The sequence below is a fragment of the Ambystoma mexicanum genome, chromosome 8, assembly GCF_040938575.1.
Source record: "Ambystoma mexicanum isolate Mex_15411 chromosome 8, UKY_AmexF1_1, whole genome shotgun sequence".
Lineage (NCBI taxonomy): Eukaryota > Metazoa > Chordata > Amphibia > Caudata > Ambystomatidae > Ambystoma > Ambystoma mexicanum.
Genome location: NC_090929.1, coordinates 519,554,693 through 519,577,663, shown reverse-complemented (window position 1 = coordinate 519,577,663; position 22,971 = coordinate 519,554,693). Strand labels below are relative to the sequence as shown.

General features: G+C 48.1%; 1 protein-coding gene across 1 annotated transcript in view; it reads left to right on the top strand.

Annotated features, from left to right (window-relative positions):
* The window catches only part of PANK4 (pantothenate kinase 4 (inactive)), a 751,790-nt gene that overhangs the window by 657,751 nt on the left and 71,068 nt on the right, over positions 1-22,971 (top strand). The window lies entirely within an intron of this gene.

Sequence of the window (22,971 nt, the reverse complement as noted above, 5' to 3'; positions counted from 1 at the left end):
GATGTAGGAAGGATATCGATCCATTCATCAGTCAGTAGTGTTAACCCTTGAAGTCTCGCTGGGATATGAAAATGAACTTCTGTCTACAGCCACCTGCTTTTGGGACTTAACTGCCCCCTTTTCTTCACTTGGTGCTTCTGCCCTTGTTTGTGGGACAGATTAGCCATTGTATAGGTGCACATTAAGACTATTTTTTTTTATAGACGATTTTGTTTCTAGTGAAAGGTGTGACCTTTTAAAATATTTTCTTAAACTCTGCCATCTAATTCGGGCCGCTGTATTGAAATATGCCACTTACTGAGCTCCCAAAAAGCCATTCACTTTCCTCTGCTGGCAGCACGCCCTTCCTGAAGGCACGTGGCAGTGTTCAATCCTACAACGAAACATCAGAAAGCCGGCTTGGTCTCTTCACTAGCAGATCTCGCACTCATGTGAACTTGGAGGCAGAAGAAGCCTTTATTTCACTCTTCACTGTTCTTTAAACTGCTTCATTCCCTTCGCTCGTTTTAGCTGTTTTTCCAACTAGAAATATACTTAATTCAAACCACATTCCCTACCATTGCATAGCTACACTCAAGCCTCACAACCCATTTCCGTGATAACTGGTTGGACCAGCCTATTCTAAATGTAATATTGAGTCGTCCTCTCTTTGTCTGGCATACAACTCTGAATTCCTTGTGGGAAAGTGCCCTCTTTGTTGATACCTACCCATCTACAACTTTGTTGACAGAAATATTATTTTTTACCAAGTATAAAAGGTGCTTCTTCGAGGGTGACAATATTAATTGATACATTATTTTAAGTAGTTCTGCTCTTCCTTGAGTGGTGGGAATGAGCTAATGGCCTATGGGTTTGTGAATAAAATAAGGATTTTTTTTGCAAATCATTTTTAAATTGCGAATAGTCTTCTTAATAGAGTCATCACTTGAAATGTGATGTGCAGGAGGGACTCCAGCCGGCCCATAGGACTGGGGTTTTCCCAAACAGCACTTTAAGATGGAATAGCAGCACCCGTGAGATGGATGGGGATACAGATTAGTACTGCAGCATCAAATCATTAATGACAACTCAATGGTTTGGCAAAGGGAGTCAGTTTAATGACAAGTACAAAAAAGCGGGAAGTTATGAACATCAGCGGTTGCTCGATCTTCCTTCTCGCTTCAACTCTGATGAACTTCACAAAAATCACATTCTTTATACTAAAAACTCGTCACCGCTGATGTGAAACGCTAAAAATGTTGCATGCACTTCTATTGGTTATAGGAAGGTAACTTTATAGGTACTATATCTGTATACGCTAACGGGGAGAGGGGATTGGATAGGCAGTGTCAAGTGGGGCAACTAAGCCCTTCCTTCAAAATGGCTACTGTAAACGTCACTAAAAGTACAACGTCTCATTGGTTCTACAGACTATAGGATCCTAGATTACTTGGTACATTGTGATTGGATTGATACCACGTCACCATGTACTTTTCCACTTTGCTTAGCAGCATGCAGAATGGTCGACCAGGTGCAAGGTGCCCGTCAGCTCCCCTAGCCTCCCACCAACCAGTACCACTATCATCACTGACCCACTGGTCATGTGTCAATTAGTTTCTAATTTGTATGCCTCGATGCTGCCTCTCTGTCTGGGAGAACTCGGCTATCTGTGTATGGCTCAAGGCTGCGCGTAGGTGTGAAGGCCCCAACTCTTCTTGCTTGGCAGGTCATGTGTTTTAGGCACCGTGAAATCGTCTGTCTCCATGTAATTAGTGTATTTGATTTTAGCTTTATGACCACCAAATGCCTTCTGCTGCTTATCTCGACTCCTTTGAACAGGTTACTCCACTCTTGGCGTCATAAATTGTATTAGCCTGTGTCAGCTAAGATGACCTTGGTTTCTTTGCACGGGTCTCGTGCATCGGAGTTTCGTTTGTCTTTAGATTCCCGTGTTTGAGGGCCTTCGCTCCTTGGGCCTCTAGTAACTTGCGGTTGGTTCTGCCCTTTTACAATGTGGACATATACGTCATATAAAGTGCTCCTTTTGAGGTAGATGTGTATGTGGCGCTTGCCGCACTATAGGTTTCTACTAAGCATAGCAAGCCGCACGATTTCCTCAGCTTTCTTGCGATTCTAAGCATATGTACACGTGTAAACTGGTTGCATATCTTCATCGCTCTTATGGCATAAGCTTCTTATACTTGACATTGTCCTTTTAACTTTAACACAGGATGTTGCTTATCCAAGGTGTTGTCTCTTTTTGTCATTGACAAGTCGTTGTTTTCTTTATCTGCGAGTCAGTCCGAGTTCTTGTAACGTCACCATTCATCATCTTTTAGGACTCTCTTGGCTTCTTCAGCGACTGTACTCCGACTAGCTTCATTCCTTTTTATTTGTGGATATGGTTTCCTCAATGGGTACTTTACTATCCATGTTTTCTTTGATGTCGGTACTTCAATAGGTGCTGTCGGTCTGATCGTTACCTGGCAGAGCCCCACTGCGGCTCTCTGCTGCTTTATTTGCTCATCGTACGTCACGTATCTCGGAGTGAACATTCCTGCCACTTCAAAGTGGGCGCATTGAGTGCGGGTCATGCTTGGTACCTCCTCTACAGGGAGACTGGTTGAGCAGAGGAGGCTGGATGGGTGGTGGTGGGCTGAGGACAAAGGAATACAATATGGGGTAGTGGTGGTGAATGGAGGAGCAGTGGAGCAGGAAATCTGAGGTAGTGGTGGTGAATAGAGGCGCGGGAGGAGGGCATATGATCTGAGGAGGTGGTCAAGGAGAAGATGGTGAAAGAGAGAGCAGAGAAGGAAGAAGTGAGAACAAGATCTGAGAAGGAGGAGTTGAGGGGAGGATTTAATAAGTTGAAGGATGGACTAAAAACTGGAGAGGATGTGGAGGGAAGGAGAGGAGAGCATAAAACCTCAGGAAATAAAAGGAGTAGTGTTAAGGTTGTGAAGAGGGTGTTGTGGAGTAAAGGGACACTCACCCCAAGTCTATAGGCTTTGATTGAACCAACCTTTCAAACTCGTAGTGGAAAATTAACGTGGCATGTGAGGAGTCAGTAAATTGAGATGGCGATGGGGGGCACAAGCAGGCCCTTTGGGAACAAACTTAGGTCAAGGTGACTAGAAGAGCAAGAGTGGGCTAGTAGCTTACACAGCGCAGAACCCTTTGCGCCTTTGCCCACCCACACCCCCATTTCCCATCTTGTCAGAGAATAGCCTGAAAAAAACTCTGAGCCAGGGTTGCCTCTGGGAGAAACTGTGGGCCACATGGACCAGATCTCTTACAGTTGAGTCAGAGTTAGAAGCAGAGACACTCATTGAGCCAACCAGATTACACCATAGTAGAACTTGACCATTAGGAAGAAACCCATGACAGACTGGGTTGTTCAGTGTTCCACTGGCATTGCAGAACCAGTTCTGTGGACAGATTCTGATAGGCCAATCTATTATGGTGAACCTGGAAATACGCACATGTCTAGCCAGACTCTATCTTGGCAGCATGACCGAGCTGCAAGTGTGAGAGTGCTGAAGGGTTCTATTAAACCCACAAATAGCACTCTTAACACAATTTAGGCAGAATATATACAGATGCAGTTATTTATTTAGACCCTGCATACACTCTTTGCAATTAAAAACTAGAGGTACCTATTACACTAACCATGCACCAGTATTATATTCACTTTTGGGGTTCTCTGGCTGCTGACCACTAACACTTTACTTTTGAATACTGTTAAAACAATCTTCGCAACTATAGTTTAACAAGGTGAGTAAGGACTAAATTAGAGAACTAATATGTAGGAAAGAAAGAAGTTTGAAACACCATGCACAGCCTTATCAAAGTAAGGCACTACACCTTAAGTTATTTCCTAGATATTAAATATGGGGCCGAGGACCTGCAGTTTCACAGGTCCCAATACAATTATTTTCAGAAGACTAGGAGTTTGAACAAGTGTTTGTAATGCCAGCAGGCAGTTGTAAGTGTCTCAAAAGTTGAAGAACAATGAAAGTGAAGTCCTTGGAAGACCCTCTCCTAATCCAACCACCTAAGGGGAAACCCAGAGGAGGATCCTTGACCAGAACTCCACCCATCACAATCAGGCAAGGGAGAGGTAGGGCAAGAACGTGTCACCTGTTAGGAGGTAAGTGGGGTAGGTAAAGGTAGGTTTACTCACCCCCTATAGTCTGATTCACTAAGGGACCGCTTTGGCAGCTCCTGAATTCGCTGTGCCTCCAAGTTCTGTATCTTGGTTTTGTTGAAGAAGGTCTGGGGGTCGCGGGTGGAGAGCTCAATTTCAGCATCAGGATTTGAGTGCAGATATTCAGTGGTGCTGTGCTCTGGCAAAACAGTTCTTGGTACTTGACATCTGACCGACCCTCGCACGATGAAGAAAGGACGACCACACTGTCGAGCTTTTTCTTGAACACCCAGGACACCATGCAGATGGAGATAGCATTGTCCACTTCGTAGAAATGGCGGAAACAAAAACTATTCTTGCAAGGCCCTTTGTCATGCTGGAGAGCTTCAACCTCAGATGGAAGCCTCTTGTTTTACAATTCGAGGGGCTGTGGATTTCCAAGTACGATATTGGGACAGCGACCAATGCAGAGAGGTAGCAGATGAAGGTGTTCCACCCACATGATGGTTCTGGGGCACTCGCAAGGGTTTCCGAGGGCAGCATCCTCAAGCAGAGGTCGAGACTGGTTGTTACCAATGTCCCAGGGCCGAAGCACAGATGGTCTTCTGGAAATCAGCAAGGAGCAGGGCTTCTCCAGAAGTTTGAAGAAGACAATACTAGATGGCTTTACTAACAAGTTCCGGGTCTTCAGCATGATGCTCCACTTCGCAAGTGTCTTGGCTCGAACGACAATCTGAAGACTGCCTGCAAATAAAACTTTTATCGAGGCCTGCAGCTGAAGTCACCCCTGTTAAGTTTGACTAAAGTCCACCTATGGTAGGACTTTCGAAGACTCTTCTTTTAGTGTACAGGACTCCAACTCTTAGTATAGGCCTGAACTACCCAAAAGGTTTGGTAGCTATGGCTGAGCAACCAGGGTTTTATTTAGGAGGGAGAAGGGCTCTAGTAGAGTACAATGTCCTTTTGAGCACACAACAGTCAAGAAGACGGACACACTCGTAGATGTAGATATATATATATTTCTGAGGCTTGTGGAATCTGCTTAGATCACATGCTGTGCATAGGCCGACATCTAGTGGAAGCTGCGGAGTATTACAGTTTGTTTTTCGAAAGTCGAAAATGGGCGTCGACACAGGCGTGCCAGTAATACTATCCCTAGTGTGACGTCCACTGTACCCAAGATCCCTCACGCGTGTAGGATCCTCAGATTGTTTTTTTCCGCCATACTGGTCGGAAGCATCTTGCGGAGTTCCCTGGCCTTAGCCATACTTTTGCTGTTATTATAATTATAATTCTTATTCATTCCCTTCCCCACCCCAACGTCGACCCTCAACCTCGACGACGGCTGGAGAAGTCATCGACCGTCGACTGCTGCACGACGGATCTGGGCCTCGGAAGGCCGCTGGCCTCGGCCCGGGCCTAGTAGGCCGCTGGCCTCGGCCCTTACAAGTAGGGAGAGTGGGGGGTGGTACATACTCTTCACTCTTGATATATAGTTACATTTATATATTCCTACACTTAGCAGCCCGCTGCCTTAAGGTGCGTATGGAGGGTACCCCTTTTCAATTCTGCCCCAAGTGCAATCGCAAATACCCTTGGGTCGACAGGCACGCCACGTGCAATCTCTGCTTGCCGAGGGATCACCCCGAAGCGAACTGCAGAGCGTGTAGTAGGTTTAAACCTAAGACACTTAAGGACCGTTCGACAAAGCGTTGGGCCCACCACGCCAGGCAGGAGGCCATGGCAGCGGAGGGCGCCTTCAGCGATGGCAGCGACGCCGTACTTTCGGACGGCGAGGGCATTACGGCGTCGAAAGACAGCCGACGAGCGCAGGTCCCCGACCTCGGAAGGTCGTCCGGCAGGGCGGCTATGGGGAAGACCCCCGGCGACGCAAGCGCTACACACCTAACACACACTAAACACACTAAGACCAACCGGACCTCGACGACGTCGACTTCCCGGAAAGAGGCACAAAAAGAACGGTCCGACTCGGTGTCCTCTGGGCGCTCTCGATCGAGATCGCCTCACGACGCAAGGCAATCATCCACTCTTGCCAAGAGTGCCTCGCTACACACATTAACCGAAGTTAGATCGTCGGGAGACGAAGACGACTTCCACCCCCAGGCCGCGCTCCAAGATACCGAGACCGCGGTTAACACCAGTGAGGCCCCACGCCCGAAGCACACAGATACCTCTCCAGACCCTCGGCGCCAGGCGTCGAAAGTCTCTGGGGCCTCCAAGGGACAGGGAAAACATTTTTCCACGCACGGGGAGGGGGGGAAACAGCGGAAAGCACAGCCTTCCACCCCTGTAAAGCCATCCTCTCACCCTAGGCAGTGAAGCAAACACAAGTCTACCCTTGAAAAGTCCCATAAATCACCTGCTAAAGTAATACCCTGTTCCAGGGAATGGTCCAGTGAAGACATAGACAGGGTTATGTCTAGGATGTCTTCCTTAGCTGATTTTTATGATAAGAACCCAGTACACTTTCTTTCATATAACCCTCAAGGGCCCACACCCTCAGGCTCCTCCGATCCTATCCCGCTAAGTAAAAAGCCCCGGTTCGAAAGACCTGAAGCCTTCGAGGTTCAGCCTTACTCCACTCCATATTCTACTCCACTCCCCAGTTACCAGGGACAAGCTTTCCCTGAAGAGGACCAGGAGGTTGACATTATGGATGAACAAACCGGGACAGATTACTATGCGGAGAATGAGGACCTGGAGGAGGGAGAAGATGAGCAGGAAATTTACAGAGTAGATTCCCCAGTACAAAGCGAAGCCCCAGTTACTGACTCTCCAGTTGATAACCAGCCCCTCCTTAACGAGGTTCTCGCTCGAGCAGCGGAACACTTCCACATCGACACCCACGGTGTACAGGAGGTAAGGGACTTCGCGGAGGAGTTTGTAGGAGAGAGAAGACCGGTCGCTCAGACCATCCCTATCCTCAAATCCATCCAACGAAGAATAGATCCTTCCCTGGTGAATCCGAACCTCACCAGAGCTGTCAACCCTAGAATTGAAAAGATATTCCGGGCAGCCCAGTCTGACCCTCTGTATATAAGGGGACATCTTAAACCAGATTCCCTAGTGGTTACCAACACTAGAAAAAGGGCTGGCACGCCCTTATCTTCATCAGAAGCTCCTCCCGACAAGGAGAGCAAAAAACTTTACGGGTTTGGCAGGAAGGTAGCCTCAACGTCCGCCTACCAAGCAAGGATTGCGAATTCCACCACCCTGTTGGCTAGTTACAATTGCCATCAATGGGAAGAAGTCGCGGCGCTCATTGCCTCTGCTCCAGAACCGTTAAAGGGCCAACTGGCTCGGATCTCGGCAGAGGGGAGAGCCGTGTCTGGTTGCATTTTAAAAGCAACTTTCGACGCCGCTGACAACGCAGGGAGATTGATAGCAGAAGGTACTGTTATCAAGAGACATGCGTGGTTACGGCAGTCGGGTTTTAAGACAGAAACCCAGGCTTCTTTAATAGACAAGCCAGTGGAACCCGACCTATTGTTTGGGAAAGCGGTCGAAGACGCACTTAAAAATGCCAAAGATGAATATGAGACTCTCAAATCCCTTGGCCAGCTTACCAACAAACCCCCTAACCAGAGGGGGAACAGTAATTTTCGTCGCCCACGCGGCCAAAATTCACAAAGAGGCAACTATGCCCAGGGACAGGGTACACAATGGAATAACAACCAGCAGTCTACCCAGAGTTACGGCAGGGGTAACAAGAGAGGTCGTGGAAGAGGCAGAGGCAGCCCCAACAAGGGAGGTGGCACGCCTCCACCAAAACAGTGACGCTCAGTTCAGGGTCCCTTGTCACGCAACCCCAGTAGGGGGACGCATTTCCACCTTCACCCAGGCTTGGGAAGGGATCACCTCAGACAGATGGGTGCTGTCAACAGTATCCGCAGGATATTGTATAGAACTACTGCAGCGTCCCCGGAACCATCCTCCACGACAAAGAGTGCACTCCCTAGAGCATCAAAGGATCCTTCTCGAGGAGATCGCCATTCTGCTAGAAAAGGACGCGATAGAACTCGTCCCAGGACTCCAGGTAAACAAGGGTATCTATTCAACATACTTCCTTGTGCCAAAGAAAGATTTGACAATGCGCCCAGTATTGGACTTACGGCCTGCCAACAAGTATGTCAAGCCCCAAAAATTCCGGATGACCACGCTACAAGAGGTAATCCCCCTCCTAAAAAAGGGGGATTACATGGCAACCTTGGATATGAAAGATGCTTATTTTCATATTTCCATGCTCCCAGCGCACAGAAAGTACTTGCGCTTCAAGGTGGACAGTCGCCACTACCAATTCAAGGTACTGCCCTTCGGGATAGCTTCAGCACCAAGGGTATTCACCAAGGTACTGGCGGTGGCGGCTGCACACCTACGCAGGGAGGCAATCCCGGTGTACCCTTATCTGGACGACTGGCTCATAACGGGGGAAACCCCAGGAATTTGCAGGTCAAACATTCAGAGGACTATCGACGACCTCCACGAATTAGGCTTCTCTATCAACGAGAAAAAGTCAAGTCTGGTGCCAAGCACCTCAAAACAGTTTCTAGGAGCTATCCTAGATACTCAGAAAGGATTGACCTTCCCTTCGGAAGAGAGGATTCGGAATATACTTCTGCAAATTCCGCATTATCAGTCAGGTCAACAGATAACAGTACGCAAAGCTATGCGGTTACTGGGCATGATGGCGTCATGCATTTACCTGGTCCCCCACGCGCGTCTGCGCATGCGTCCCATGCAGGAATGGTTGGCGAAACAGTGGTCTCAGGCAAGTGGTCATTGGGACGATCTAGTGGTCGTTTCGCCAACACTCGTACAGAGCCTACACTGGTGGACAAGAGAGAATCTCGCAAAGGGGAAACCCTTTTACGATCCCGAAGTACAAGCCGTGGTGACTACAGATGCATGCCTGACTGGGTGGGGAGCTCACCATCTCCACCACACAGCTCAGGGTCTCTGGTCTCACTCAGTAGCCAAGAACCACATCAATCTGCTAGAGCTTCTGGCAGTATTCCGACCGCTAAAGGCGTTCGAGCCCCATCTACTGAACTTGTCGGTGCAGATCAGGACGGACAGCACGACAGCCATGTTCTATCTGAACAAGCAAGGGGGGACTCGTTCGCCAAATCTGTCCAAGCTTGCCCAGAAAATCTGGATATGGGCACTCAGACGGAACATCTTCCTGTCATCGCAACATGTTCCAGGGGAGCTCAATTCCCTAGCGGATGCTCTAAGCAGAGACTCCCTCCCAGAAGAACACGAATGGGTCCTTCACAGAGACGTGGTAGAAGATCTCTTCTCTCAGTGGGGTTTCCCCACTATAGACCTATTCGCCACAAGCGAAAACAAACAATGCCCAGGATTTGCATCCAGGTTCCCCCAGCCGGACTCCCAAGGGAATGCCCTGTGGATGAACTGGTCAGGAATGTTTGCGTACGCTTTTCCACCAACTCCTCTCATCAGGAAGGTGGTGTACAAGATGAACAAGGAATCGATGACGCTCATCCTAGTTGCTCCCATGTGGGCGAGACAACCATGGTTTCCACACCTACGCAGGATGGCGGTGTGCGAGCCCATCAGACTCCCAGCCTGGTACAACCTACTGTCCCAGCAACAGGGTCAAACAGTGCATCAGGAACCCAACTCTATGAACCTAGCAGCATGGCTCCTGAAGTCATAGAGTTTGGACATCTCAAATTACCACAGAGGTGTATGGACATTCTAAAGGAGTCCAGGAAACCAAATACAAGGCACTGTTACTTTGATAAGTGGAAAAGATTCGTTATCTGGTGCCAGAATAAACAAATCAACCCGGTTGATTGCACTCCTTCCAACGTTGTAACATACATGCTCCACCTGCTGGATGCAGGGTTGGTTTTTTAACTCGCTGAAAGTACACCTGGCAGCCCTCTCGGCTTACACCACATCCCATAACAAGGTCTCGTGGTGGAAAGTACCAGTGGTTAAAGCCTTCATGGAAGGAGTAAAGAGACTTCACCCTCCTATTTCGAACCCACCGCCAGGATGGGACCTCAACGTGGTGCTAGCTAAACTCATGGGACCCCCATTCGAACCCATGCATAAAAGTAGTCTCAAACACCTGACTTATAAAACGGCCTTCTTAGTAGCCATTACCTCCATAAGAAGGGTCTGTGAAATTCAGGCTCTGTCAGTGCAAGATCCTTTCTTTACTATCCACAAGGACAAGCTGGTTTTACGCACACACCCTAGGTTCTCACCTAAATTCATATCCAAGTTCCATGTAAACCAGTCCATCGAGCTTCCGGCTTTCTTCCAAAACCCGCAAAGCTCGGCTGAGGTGAAACTACACACCCTAGATGTGCGTAGGGCGGTCCTATACTATGTAAATAAGACCAGACCGCTAAGGAAAACAGATCAACTGTTTGTCTCCGTAGCTACAGGCAGAGAGGGGGATCGCGTCTCTAAGGGCGCTATCTCGAAGTGGATTATCAACTGTATACAGCTGTGTTACTCTCTTTCTGAAAAAACTCTGCCTTTTACGCCAAGGGCCCACTCTACTAGAGGCATTGGTGCCGCTCTGGCTTTCATTGCAAATGTTCCCCTCGACACCATTTGCAAAGCGGCTACTTGGAGCTCTATTCACACTTTTACTCAGCATTACTGCATTGACACTCATTCCAAGACAGATACACAAGTGGGACAAGCGGTTCTAAGACACCTGTTTGCTCATGACCCTTCTCACATCCCACCTCCTTCTTCTGGTACTGCTCGCTAATCTATGCACAGCATGTGATCTAAGCAGATTCCACAAGCCTCAGAAGGGATACATTACTCACCGTAATCGTATTTCTGATGCTTGTATCTGCTTAGATTCACATGCGACCCACCCTTCCTCCCCTCCGAGAGAAGGCGCATGATTGCTTGTAGTCTTACCTTTCTGTCTATCTGCTTGGATTATCTGTACTCACGCTACTCCTCATGCTTCCTCATGTCAGAAAAAATACAATCTGAGGATCCTACACGCGTGAGGGATCTTGGGTACAGTGGACGTCACACTAGGGATAGTATTACTGGCACGCCTGTGTCGACGCCCATTTTCGACTTTCGAAAAACAAACTGTAATACTCCGCAGCTTCCACTAGATGTCGGCCTATGCACAGCATGTGAATCTAAGCAGATACAAGCATCAGAAATACGATTACGGTGAGTAATGTATCCCATATCTGAGGTTTGTGGAATCTGCTTGGATCACATGCTGTGCATAGGCCCACATCTAGTGGAAGCTGCGGAGTATTAGTTTGTTTTTCGAAACTCGAAACGGGGCGTCGAACTAGGGCGTGCCAGTAATACTCTCCCTAGTGTGACGTCCACTGTACCCATGATCCCTCACGCGTGTAGAACCCTTGGATTTTTTTCTGCCATATTAGTCGGACGCATGTTGCGGAATTCCCTTGGCATTTGCCAATTATACTCAAATTATTGTTAAAACTTCCCCGTTCTTTCCACCCTACGCCGAAGATTGACGCCGTTGAAGATCGAGGAAACCAGCCGTCGAAACTCCACGACGGACCTTGGGCCTAGGAAGGCCTCTGGCCTCGGCCCGGGCCTTGGAAGGCCTCTGGCCTCGGCCCGGGCCTTGGAAGGCCTCTGGCCTCGGCCCTGTACAAGTAGGGAGAGTGGGGGGTGATCATACAAGCTCCCACACTTATTTCCTACATATACACGCCTGCTGCCAAATTGATACATATAGAGAGTACTCCTTTCAAATTCTGCCCTAAGTGTAACAGGAAGTTCCCCATGGTAGATGAGCACAATACGTGTCTCCCACAAGACCATGCCGAGGCTACCCGTCGAGCTTGCAAGCTCTTCAAGCCGAAAACACTTAAGGACCACTCCACTAAACCCTGGGCCCACTATGCCAGGCAAGGAGAGGCCATGGACGCCGAAGGGTCTTTTAGCGATGGCACCAACGCCGCCGTTTCGGACAGCAAAGGCAGAGGGATGAGTTCAGACACCCATGTGTAAGCCCCCGACCCCGGAGGACTGGCCAGCGGCTCAGTTATGGGGACAAAACCCGGCAGCATAAGCGTGAGACACACCACTTCCAATGAGCACATCAACCCCGGCCGTGATTCGACACGCGTGTCGAGCAATCAGCAACGGAAGACACCAAGAGAGCAGTCCCACGATTGTGTCCTCTGGGCGTTCTCGTACAAGATCGCCTCATGTCAAAGACCAGCCGTCTGCGGTTGGAAACCGCGTCACACTCCCAATACTCCCGGAGGCCCGATCGTCGGTAGACGATTCCGACCTCTAGCCCCAGTCAGGACGCATAAAGTCTACTCCCGAGATTCAACGCCCTTCCTCCAAGACCTCCGAATCTCGACGTGAGGTGTCAGGTTCCTCGGAGGCCCCGAAAAACACTTGCAAACATTCCTCTAGTCATGGGAAGGGGGAGAAACAAAAAAAAACTTCAGTCCAAGGTCCCTGACCCTCCCACTAAAGGAAAAATCACCCCACCCACTGCTCACGACATGGGGATGGAAGAAGAAACAGAAGAGGTTGTAGTTATCCCTAGCTCCAAGGAATGGAGCTCAGCTGATCTAGCCAGGATTATGAAAAGAATGTCATTTATGGCAGACATATATGAAAAAGACTCTGCTACCTTGGCCCCTTCGGGGTCCAAGGATTCTCAACCCACTAATAAAAGACCACGCTCTGATGCCCAGGTGCAGGATTTGGTCGCAGACCCTTTGGTCATTGAATCTTACCATTCCGAGTCATACTGTGCTGAAACGGGCACACAAATTATGGAAGACAAGACAGGGGTCTCTTATTATGGGGATGATGAGGACCAGGAGGAGGAGGAGGAGGAGAAGGATGAGGCTGAAGCCTACAATCTTGACTCCCCAATTCCTAAAGAACCCCCGGTGCATAACTCACCGGTAGATAGTCAACCACTCCAACGAGGTACTGGCCAAGGCAGCAGCCCATTTTCAAATTGACACACAAGGTGTCCAAGAATACAGGGATTTTGCAGAAGAGATCCTGGGTGACAAAATAGCGATTGCTCAGGCTATCCCTATATTAAAGTCTGTCCAGCGTAGAATTGACCACTCGCTGGTAACTCCTAATCTTACTTGTGCGGTTAATCCACGAGTTGAAAAATTATTCTGTGCCGCACCTGCTGATCCCCTATACATTAGGCGCCAATTAAAACCCGACTCCCTGGTTGTAACAACCACCAGAAAAAGGGCAGGTACACCTCTCGCTTCTTCAGAAGCACCACCTGATAAAGAGCAAGAAACTATATACTCTTAGCAGGAAAGTTGCCACCACTTCCGCCTATCAGGCACGAATTGCAAACGGCACAAATCTTTTGGCAAGCTATAATTGCCACTATTGTGACCAAGTAGCTGCTTTAGTATCCTCTGCACCTGAACCACTGAAGAGCCAGTTGGCTCAGCTGGTGGCAGATGGAAGGTCGCTATCGAGATGCATTCTGAAAACGAACTTTGATGCAGCAGATAATGCGGGAAGACTAATCGCAAAAGGCAGTGTGATAAAGCGTCACGCATGGTTAAAGTCGGGGTTCAAACCCGAAACCCAAGCCACCCTTATAGACATGCTGGTAGAGCCGGATGTACTAGTCATCAAGGCAGTGGAGGAAGCCTTAAAGACAGCTAAGAACGAGTACAAGACACTAAAATCTCTCGGACAACTTACAAATAAACCCTCAGGACGGGGGGGGGGAACTCTAATTTTCGTTGCTTACGGGGCCAAAGCTCCCAGAGGGGTTAGAACTACTATCAAAATCAAGGAACCTCATGGGGCAACAATCAGTTCCAAGCATAACAAGCCTTCCCCCAGAGGGCAGTGCAGAGGCCGCATTAGGGGTAGAGGCAACCCCACCAGAGGTGGTACGCCACCCAGTAAACAGTGACGTTCCGCTTTGGGTCCCCTCCCATGCATCCCCAGAAGGGGGGGGGCGCATTTCCACCTTCACCCATGCATGGGAGGGGATCACTTCGGACAGATGGGTGCTGTGCACAGTGTCCGCAGGATACTGTATAGAACAACTACAGCGCCCCCACGACCATCCCCCAAGACAGAAGGTACACTCGTTGGAGCACCAGAAAATCCTTCTTGAAGAGATCGCCATTCTACTTGCAAAGGACGCCATAGAACTCGTCCTGGGCAACCAGTTAAACAGGGGTATTTATTCAACCTACTTCCTTGTGCCAAAAAAAAAATCTAACAATGCGCCCAGTATTAGATTTGCGTCCTGCAAACAAGTATGTCAAGCCACAAAAATTCTGCACGACTACACTCCAAGAGGTAATCCCCCTACTAAAAAAGGGGGATTACATGGCAACATTGGATATGAAAGATTCCTATTTTCATATTTCAATGTTCCCAGCACACAGAAGATTATTGTCCTGGTGCGTGTTCCAAAACCCCTGGAACTGATGGGCCCACCCCATTCATTGACACCCAATAGGGCTGATCAAGCCTCAAAGGAGCGTCCCAGAACCTCCTGGACTCAGTCCTGGCGCCATTGGCGCCAGGCTCATAAGATGGTTTGAACCATATGGACTTCTTACTCAGCCTAATGAGGCTGAGCCTTTCTGCATAACCAGGGCGTGACCGAGGGACTACTTTACCTGAAAGGCAGGGTGTGGTAGGGACTATTTGCCTGGAACTACTTGCAAGGCTATTTAAGCCACGCCCGGCAGGCAGAACATGCTTTGCGTTATTCTGCACTCCTGCAGCGTAACACTCACCGTGTCTGCTCTGTCCTCGAGCTTCTACAGCCACGCCCGTTCTGAGATTTCCATCCATCGGTCCCTGAAAGAAGAAAGAGAGAAGAACAGGTGTTCTTACAGCGACAAAGGCCTTACCTGCAATTCTCATCCACCGGTCTCGCCTTCAGCTGATCTTCGGATCGCCGTACTTGTTGGGAAGAGGGCATCTGCACAGGCCTCCAATACTCACCCACGCATCTGCATTCCTCGAATATGTCGGAGCGGTTCTTCCATCCATCATCCTGGGGCCGCGCCTGCATAGAAAGAACAGAAAAACAGCAGGTTAGTCACGCACAAAACAAAAACGAACAATTATTCAGCCATCCAGCGCCACTCGCCCACACTAATACTCACCTGGAGATAATCTGCCCAGCATCCTAGGAGAGTCAAATCTTCATCCAAACCTCTGTACGAATCTGCGCCTGCGAGAAAGACAAAACACGTTTAAGCCTTGGGAAATAGACATTGAGCACCTATACCAAGAATCCATTGGCATAGATACTTACCTGTTTAATACAGATATTCCAGACACAGCAATAGCCACTCTGGACCAGTGAAGTAACTGTGTCCGGGGAAAGACTGAGCTTACTGTGCCCCTGCTGAAAGTCAAGCAAGACAGAGAGCCAACCTCCCAAAACTCCAAGGTGAGTCTGAAGCGGAGTTGGACATCTGGAGGTTGAAGGAGGTGGGACCAATCCAGCCCCCACTCAAAAGCTAATATCTTGTTTCAACATTGCAGACAAACACCTCCTGGGGTGATAACAGGGGAGAGGACATAATCATACCACGAGAGCTACGCCAGTGCAGACATCATTCGTACGGCTACATGCTACGCCCCCGTGGAGACCAGGTGAGCGTGACAATTATTACGTTTCAAAATAGACAACCAGCACTACCAGTTCAAGGTGCTGCCCTTCGGTATAGCCTCAGCTCCAAGGGTAATCACCAAGGTACTGGTACTGGTGGTGGCGGCGCACCTATGCAGGGAGGCAATCCCAGTGTACCCTTACCTGGACGACTGGCTCATCACAGGGGAAACCCCCTTAATTTGCAGAATAAACATTCAAAGAACAATCAACCTCCTCTTCCAATTGGGCTTCTCAATCAACGAGAAAAAAATCAAGCCTGGTGCCAAGCACCTCAAAACAGTTCCTAGGAGCTGTCCTAAACACCCAAGTGGTATTGGCCTTTCCATCAGAGGAAAGAATTCTGAACCTGTTGCTACAAATTCCTCAATATCAGGCCGGTCACCAAATAAGGGTGCACAAAGTGATGCGTTTGCTAGGCATGATGGCATCTTTTCATTTACCTGGTTCCCCACGTGCGTCTGCGACTTATGCAGGAATGGTTGGCGAAACAGTGGTCTCAAGCAAGTGGTCAGTGGGACAATCTAGTGGTGGTTTCGCCAACACTAGTACAGAGTCTTCGCTGGTGGACAAGAGAAAATCTTACAAAGGGGAAACCCTTCTACGATCCAGAGATGCAGGCCGTTGTCACAACGGACACCTCCATAGCAGGGTGGGGAGCCCACTACCTGCACCATACAGCCCAAGGTCTTTGGTCTCACACAGTGGCTCAGAATCACATCAATCTGCTAGAACTTCTGGCAATCTTCAGAGCGCTTCAGGCATTCAAACCCCTCCTACCCAACCTGTCAGTGCAGATCCTAACAGACAGCACGACGGCGATGTTTTACTTAAACAAGGGGGCACTCGTTCACCAAATCTGTCCAAGCTTGCCCAGAGAATTTGGAGATGGGCACTCAAACTGAAGATTTACCTGTCATCCCAAGATGTTTCAGGGGATCTCAACTCGCTAGCAGATGCTCTGAGCAGGAATCCCCTTCCAGAAGAACACGAGTGGACACTACACAAAGAAGGTGTAGGAGACCTCTTTTCTCAGTGGGGTTTCCCCGCTATAGACCTATTTGCCACAAGCAAAAACCGGCAATGCCCAGACTTCGTATCCAGGTTCCCTCAGCCAGGCTCCAAGGGCAACGCCCTTTGTGGATGAATTGGTCAGGGATGTTTGCCTACGCTTTTCCACCAACCCCTTTGATGAGGAAGGTGGTCAACAAAATCCACAGGGAACCTATGATGCTCATCCTAGTTCCTCCTATGTGTGCGAGACAACCATGGTACCCACACCTACGCAAATTGGCGGTGTGCGACCCCATCTAACTCCCATGCCGGTGCAACCTACTCTCCCAGCACGAGGGCCTAACGGAGCATCCTCAGCCCAACTCAATCAACTTGGCAGCATGGCTCCTGAAGTCATAGAGTTCAGACATCTCAATTTACCCCAGAGATGTATGGATATCTTGAAAGAGTCAAGAAACCCAACACAAGGCACTGTTACTATGACAAATGGAAATGATTCATTATTTGGTGCCAGAATAAGCAAATCAACCCAGCTGATTGTACTCCTTCTAATGTCGTCACCAATATGCTCCACCTATTGGATGCAGGGTTGGTGTTTAACTCACTTAAAGTGCACTTGGCAGCTTCATCAGCCTACACCACTTCCTATAACAAGGTGTCATGGTGGAAAGTGCCAGTTTTCAAAGCATTTCTGGAAATGGTAAACAGACTCCACCCTCCAATTTCTAACCCACCACCAGGTTGGGACCTTAATGTGGTACTTGCTAAGCTAATGGACCCCCCTTTGAGCCCATGCACAAATCTAGTCTCAAACACTTGACTTATAAAACTGCCTTCTTAGTAGCCATCACATCCATAAGAAGGGTCAGTGAAATTCAAGCTCTGTCAGTGCAGGATCCGTTCTTTAAGATTCGTAAGGATAAACTAGTTTTACACACTCACCCTAGGTTCTCACCTAAGTTCATTTCCAAATTCCATGTTAACCAGTCCATTGAGCTCCCGGCCTTCTTCCAGGAACCCAAGAGGTCTGCTGAGGTGAAACTCCACACACTAGATGTGCAGAGTGCGGTCCTCTACTATGTAGACAAGACCAGGCCGCTAGAAAGACAGATCAACTGTTAGTCTCCATAGCTCCAGGCAGAGAGGGAGATCGCGTCTCTAAGAATGCCATCTCTAAGTGGATAGTCGGATGTATCCAACTGTGCTATTCCCTTTCAGATAAAACACTGCATTTTACGCTGAGGGCCCACTCTACAAGAGGTACTAGAGCCACTCTGGCTTTCATTGCAAATGTACCCCTTGACACCATTTGCAAAGCAACTACATGGAGCTCTATTCACACCTTTTCTCAGCACTACTGCATCGACACTCATTCCAAGATAGATACTCAAGTGGGACAAGCGGTTCTAAGACATTTGTTCGCTCATGACCCTTCTCACATCCCACCTCCTTCTAACACTGCTCGCTAATCTATGCACAGCATGTGATCTAAGCAGATTCCACAAGCCTCAGAAGGGATACATTACTCACCGTAATTGTATTTCTGATGCTTATATCTGCTTAGATTCACATGCGCCCGCCCTTATTCCCCTCTGAGAGAAGGCTCATGGATGCTTGTAGTCTTTAACTTATCTGTTTGGATACTCTGTACTCGCGCTACTCCTCATGCTACCTCACGTCAGACAAAATACAATCTGAGGGTCCTACACGCGTGAGGGATCAGGGGTACAGTGGACGTTACACTAGGGATAGTATTACTGGCACGCCCTAGTTCAACGCCCCTTTTCGAGTTTTGAAAAACAAACTGTAATACTCCGCAGCTTCCACTAGATGTCGGCCTATGCACAGCATGTGAATCTAAGCAGATACAAGCATCAGAAATACGATTACGGTGAGTAATGTATCCCATATATAGTTATTTATTAAACACACTAGGCAATGTTAAGTTCACTTTTTAATTCAGGGAAATGATATACAATTAACCTTGGAACCACTCAGACAGCTAGTAGGCCAAACAGGCAGCTGGTGGGTTGGCAGGGCTGCCAGGGTCAAGGTCATGGTAACTGATTATGGTGGATGTAAAACGCGTATGGCCCAGTCATAATTTTTCAAGCAGCCTTTTTACCTCCAAAAAGGATGTGTTACTTTTGTATAATGCAATGTGTTGGCTGAAGACAGTCACTATGCGTTCACTCCTATGTAGGCGCCGGCAGCGGCTCCACCAGAGCGGCACCTTTAGGGGCTGCCTCGTGTGCCATGGCTTGGCCTTTATTTGGCCTTTATTTGGGGCAGAGAATTTCCAGGGGGCAACAAAGGGAGAGGGTGTGGTGGGGCTCGCCCTTACCTGGCATCCGGTGGGTTTACCGATAAAAGGTGGGCGAGCTGCCGCTCCAGCCTCTTTTCCTGCTGCCGGTAGTGCACAGAAGTTTTCCCGCCCATCCAACCCCTTGCTGTAGGACTCTTGATTGAGTCATTATCTGGGGATCCAATTTTCACAATGAGGTTTTGGATTATTGGTGTGTAATTATATGTTAATTGCGTGTTGCATTGGAGCTGTTGACAGGGACCTACTCAATTGATTATGGAAAATGTTCGCACCATGACCAAATCTTGATCTTGATTGACACAAGGCCAATATAACCATTTCTTTTGTTCTTGTTGTTTTTCCCTTGATGTCCCCCTTGTCGCCTGGAAACACTTGTGTATAGGCACCACACAAATATCCAATAAATAAATATATACAGTAGGACTTTGAAGTAGTAACTCAATTCAATGGTAAACCTTAAGTTGGAATGCAGATAAGAGAAAGGGTTTCTTCAGGTTAGCAAAACCAACAATCACAGAATGATAATACTGATAAGTAAAATAACTTTGTACACAATTGTAGAATAGTTGGAAGCAATTTAAGATGAGTAAAGCACTTGGCAATTAATACATAGTAACACTGTATAAAGAAAGAAAGAAAAACAGAGCAGGTACAAACTTGTATTAAATTGACAGTCTCAGAGTCGGATTGGAAGGTAAAATAAGTAAAACATGGGCTATAGAAAGTCAGGGGTTCCAGAAGAAGACTTGTAGCAAGTAAATACACATTCTTTGTTAGGGGTTGGGGGGAAGGTTCAGGGGCTTCGGAGAAGGCTCCCTGTAGGCGCACATACATTAGGCCCGGGCGAACGTTTATGGTCAAACTCCCAAACAGCAACACAGGAGCAGCAAATGAACTCTAGTTAAGTTCTACCAAGAGTCTCAACGTACCATAAAGTGAGGAAGATGCAGCACGATTCTTCCACGATACAGCAGCAAAGCCGGTCACTGGATTCTTGGTCAGGCAGAGTGAAGGAGGGACACTGGATGGATCTTGCAGCAGCAGTCGAGTGGAAAGACTCTCGGCAAAGGATCCTTCATGGTTCTGTGGTTTTGGTACTTCTTCCAAAGAACCAGTGAAGAACAGTTACTGCCCGGTTAGTTCAGCTTGCTCTCTCGGCTCAGCCTTCGGATGCGGGCACTTCAATGAGCAGACTATTGCCTCTGGAGGTCCGGAAGGAATCCACCAAAATTTTGGGAGCATTCGATCTTTGGAAGGCTATGCACTGCACCCTGGCCACAGGTCACAGGATATTGGTGGTTTGCAGCCTGTGAAGGTCAGTTTCGTCATGGGATGGCTTGAAATGCAAGTAGTCTTCAGACTGGTTTGGCCCTACCAGTCTAAGGGAGGGTAGTCGTCCAGATTAGAGCTCCCCTGTCGCTTGGAAAAGAGGGCTGGAGCAGCTGCGGTCACTCAGATGGCTCTGGCTGTCTCTGGAGGTGGCTGCAGAAGTCCTTCTCTTCGGAATGGATTTTCCTGTGGTCGACTCTGGTTCAGCATCAAGATCCTAGACTTTTATGCAGGAACACATTTATTTATTTTTTTTTATTTAATATTTATATTGCGCCGGTAGCTCGCGAGCCTCGGGCGCAGAAACAAGGACACGAGAACGGACGGAACAGATAGTGATTAGACAGAGCAGACGGGACAGTCACATAGAATTAAGCTAACTGAGGCATATGCCTTAGGGTAAACTTAGGGTGAGGTATGTACTTCCGGGACGGCCAGTCTTCCAGTTAGAACTGGATCGAAGAAGGCACACTGGAGGACAAACACCTGTGGCATTGCAGAGTCCTCCCAGTTTCCCATCCCCCCAGACACACTGGTGTATTTGGGCGGGCTTCTCCATGGGATTCCGGCAAAGGCAAAAGACCAGCATGGACCTCCACCACCCAGCACAGCCGAAGAAAGAACAAACCATCGTGAGTTGGCGACAAAAGACAAACCATTTTCGCTCAATGGTGTCCCATGTGTGCCTTACCGCAGTTGCAAATGCAGCCTGCATTGTAAGTTTCACAAAATTGGTAGTAAACGTATCCACTGCCACCAGCCAATCGGATGGATTTGTTACTGTCACTAAAAAGTTACCCGAGAAGTGAAAAAGAGACACAACGTGTCTCCTCAGCACTCCACACAAGAAAAGTGCGGGTAGGATAAAAAGTACCCTCCTATCCTTAGGAACAGTAGTTTTTGCAAGGAATCAAAATGAAACCAAAGAGGAAAGCTCAAGGAGCTTCCAGCAACATTGCACTTAGGGTGCTGCGTGCTACAGTACGAAATTATAGCTGCCATAGAAAAAGATGGAGGAAAGTTGGCCCCATCAAAATAAACCCAAAAAGGGCTGTCCAGAGTACAAAACAAGACTGGGTGAGTGAGGAAAAAGATTCCCAGTCACTCAGAATCAGAACAAATCCAATAGTCCAGCAGAAAGTGCTGGGGGACTCACCAGGTGAGGAGAATATAACACAAGATGGAAATTCTAACTAACAACCCCCAAGCCCACAGATGGTTAATAGCTGCACCATTCAAACTTGTATGGTCTGTCCAATCCTGGACAGTTTCTGGCCACCACATCTGTCCAGCCACAGATGCACTTTGGCATGGATGTGCACTGAGACTAAACTGTCCTAGCGGTACAACTGGCCACAAACGCCACGCTTTGCCCTGGGAAGTTGAAGCTTTCCATGGGAAAGGGCTTACCAAATAACACAAATCCAACCCTGAGAGGGCAGAAAGAAGGCCAAACAAGATAGTCGAATGACAGGCGAGAATCTTGTAGCACTGCCATTTTAGAGGTTATGGTATTCTAAAAAGGTAAAATGAAAAAGTGCACGAGAGAACTAAAAGAAACTGGGTTGAAAAATATCCTGCCACCAGTCCTTTTGGGCACATCATGCAAGTAACTACAACGTTACAAAGATCAGTTATAGGGACACAAAGTATCCCTACCGCACTTTAAGGTGAAGAGTGCAGGGTAAAATTACAGACATAATTTCACAGTGGAGAACAGAGTTCTCCTGCACTGATACCATAGGAGCTGATCAGTGCCCAAAAAACCCAGAAGAGCTTAGCAAGGCAAGTGAATTAAAAAGCCTTTACTTGCCTCCAAAACCCAGGACTGGTACAGAAACGTAAATGTTGGGGTTTTCATAGATGACTATGGAGAGAAGTCAGCAAAAGTAACATCTTTCCGAACAGCGGGGGTGTGACCTGGAGAGACGTTTGACACATTTCTGTAGATCTTGTCAAAGCAGTTTTGACACGGCCACTACCATTCTGACATACTGTTTAAAATTGCATTTGTCCCATGTTTGTCTCCAATTCATAATAAAACACGTTTTTTTAACCTGCATTTGTTTTTCCTGAGCTTTTGCGGCAAACCACTTGACTTTATGACAGATGTTAGAAGTTGAATGTACAAAGGCTAGTCTGGAAGTCTGCACTAAGGCTTTCTGGTTGAACGGTTGCAAGGAGCCCCCAAATGACAAACATCCCTTCAACCCTAGCCCATTAGATGCAGGAATTGATATTTAAAGCATCAAGAATGTCAGTGTCCTTGTCGGAGACAATGCTCTAGCTTCCACAGTGCTAAAACTACAGTTACCATGGGTGAATAGGTCTGAAGTCTGTTTTGGATGTACAGTATGGAGTACATGTATGGGCTGAAGTCCTAGATGGTGATTATCGAGGGTGGTACGGCTCTTTTGATCAGCCATGAGTCTCGGACGTTAGGTTTCAGTGAGGGACCTGGTGGCTCAGGTTTTTTGAGAAAGACCTTCCTGAGGAGGTAGC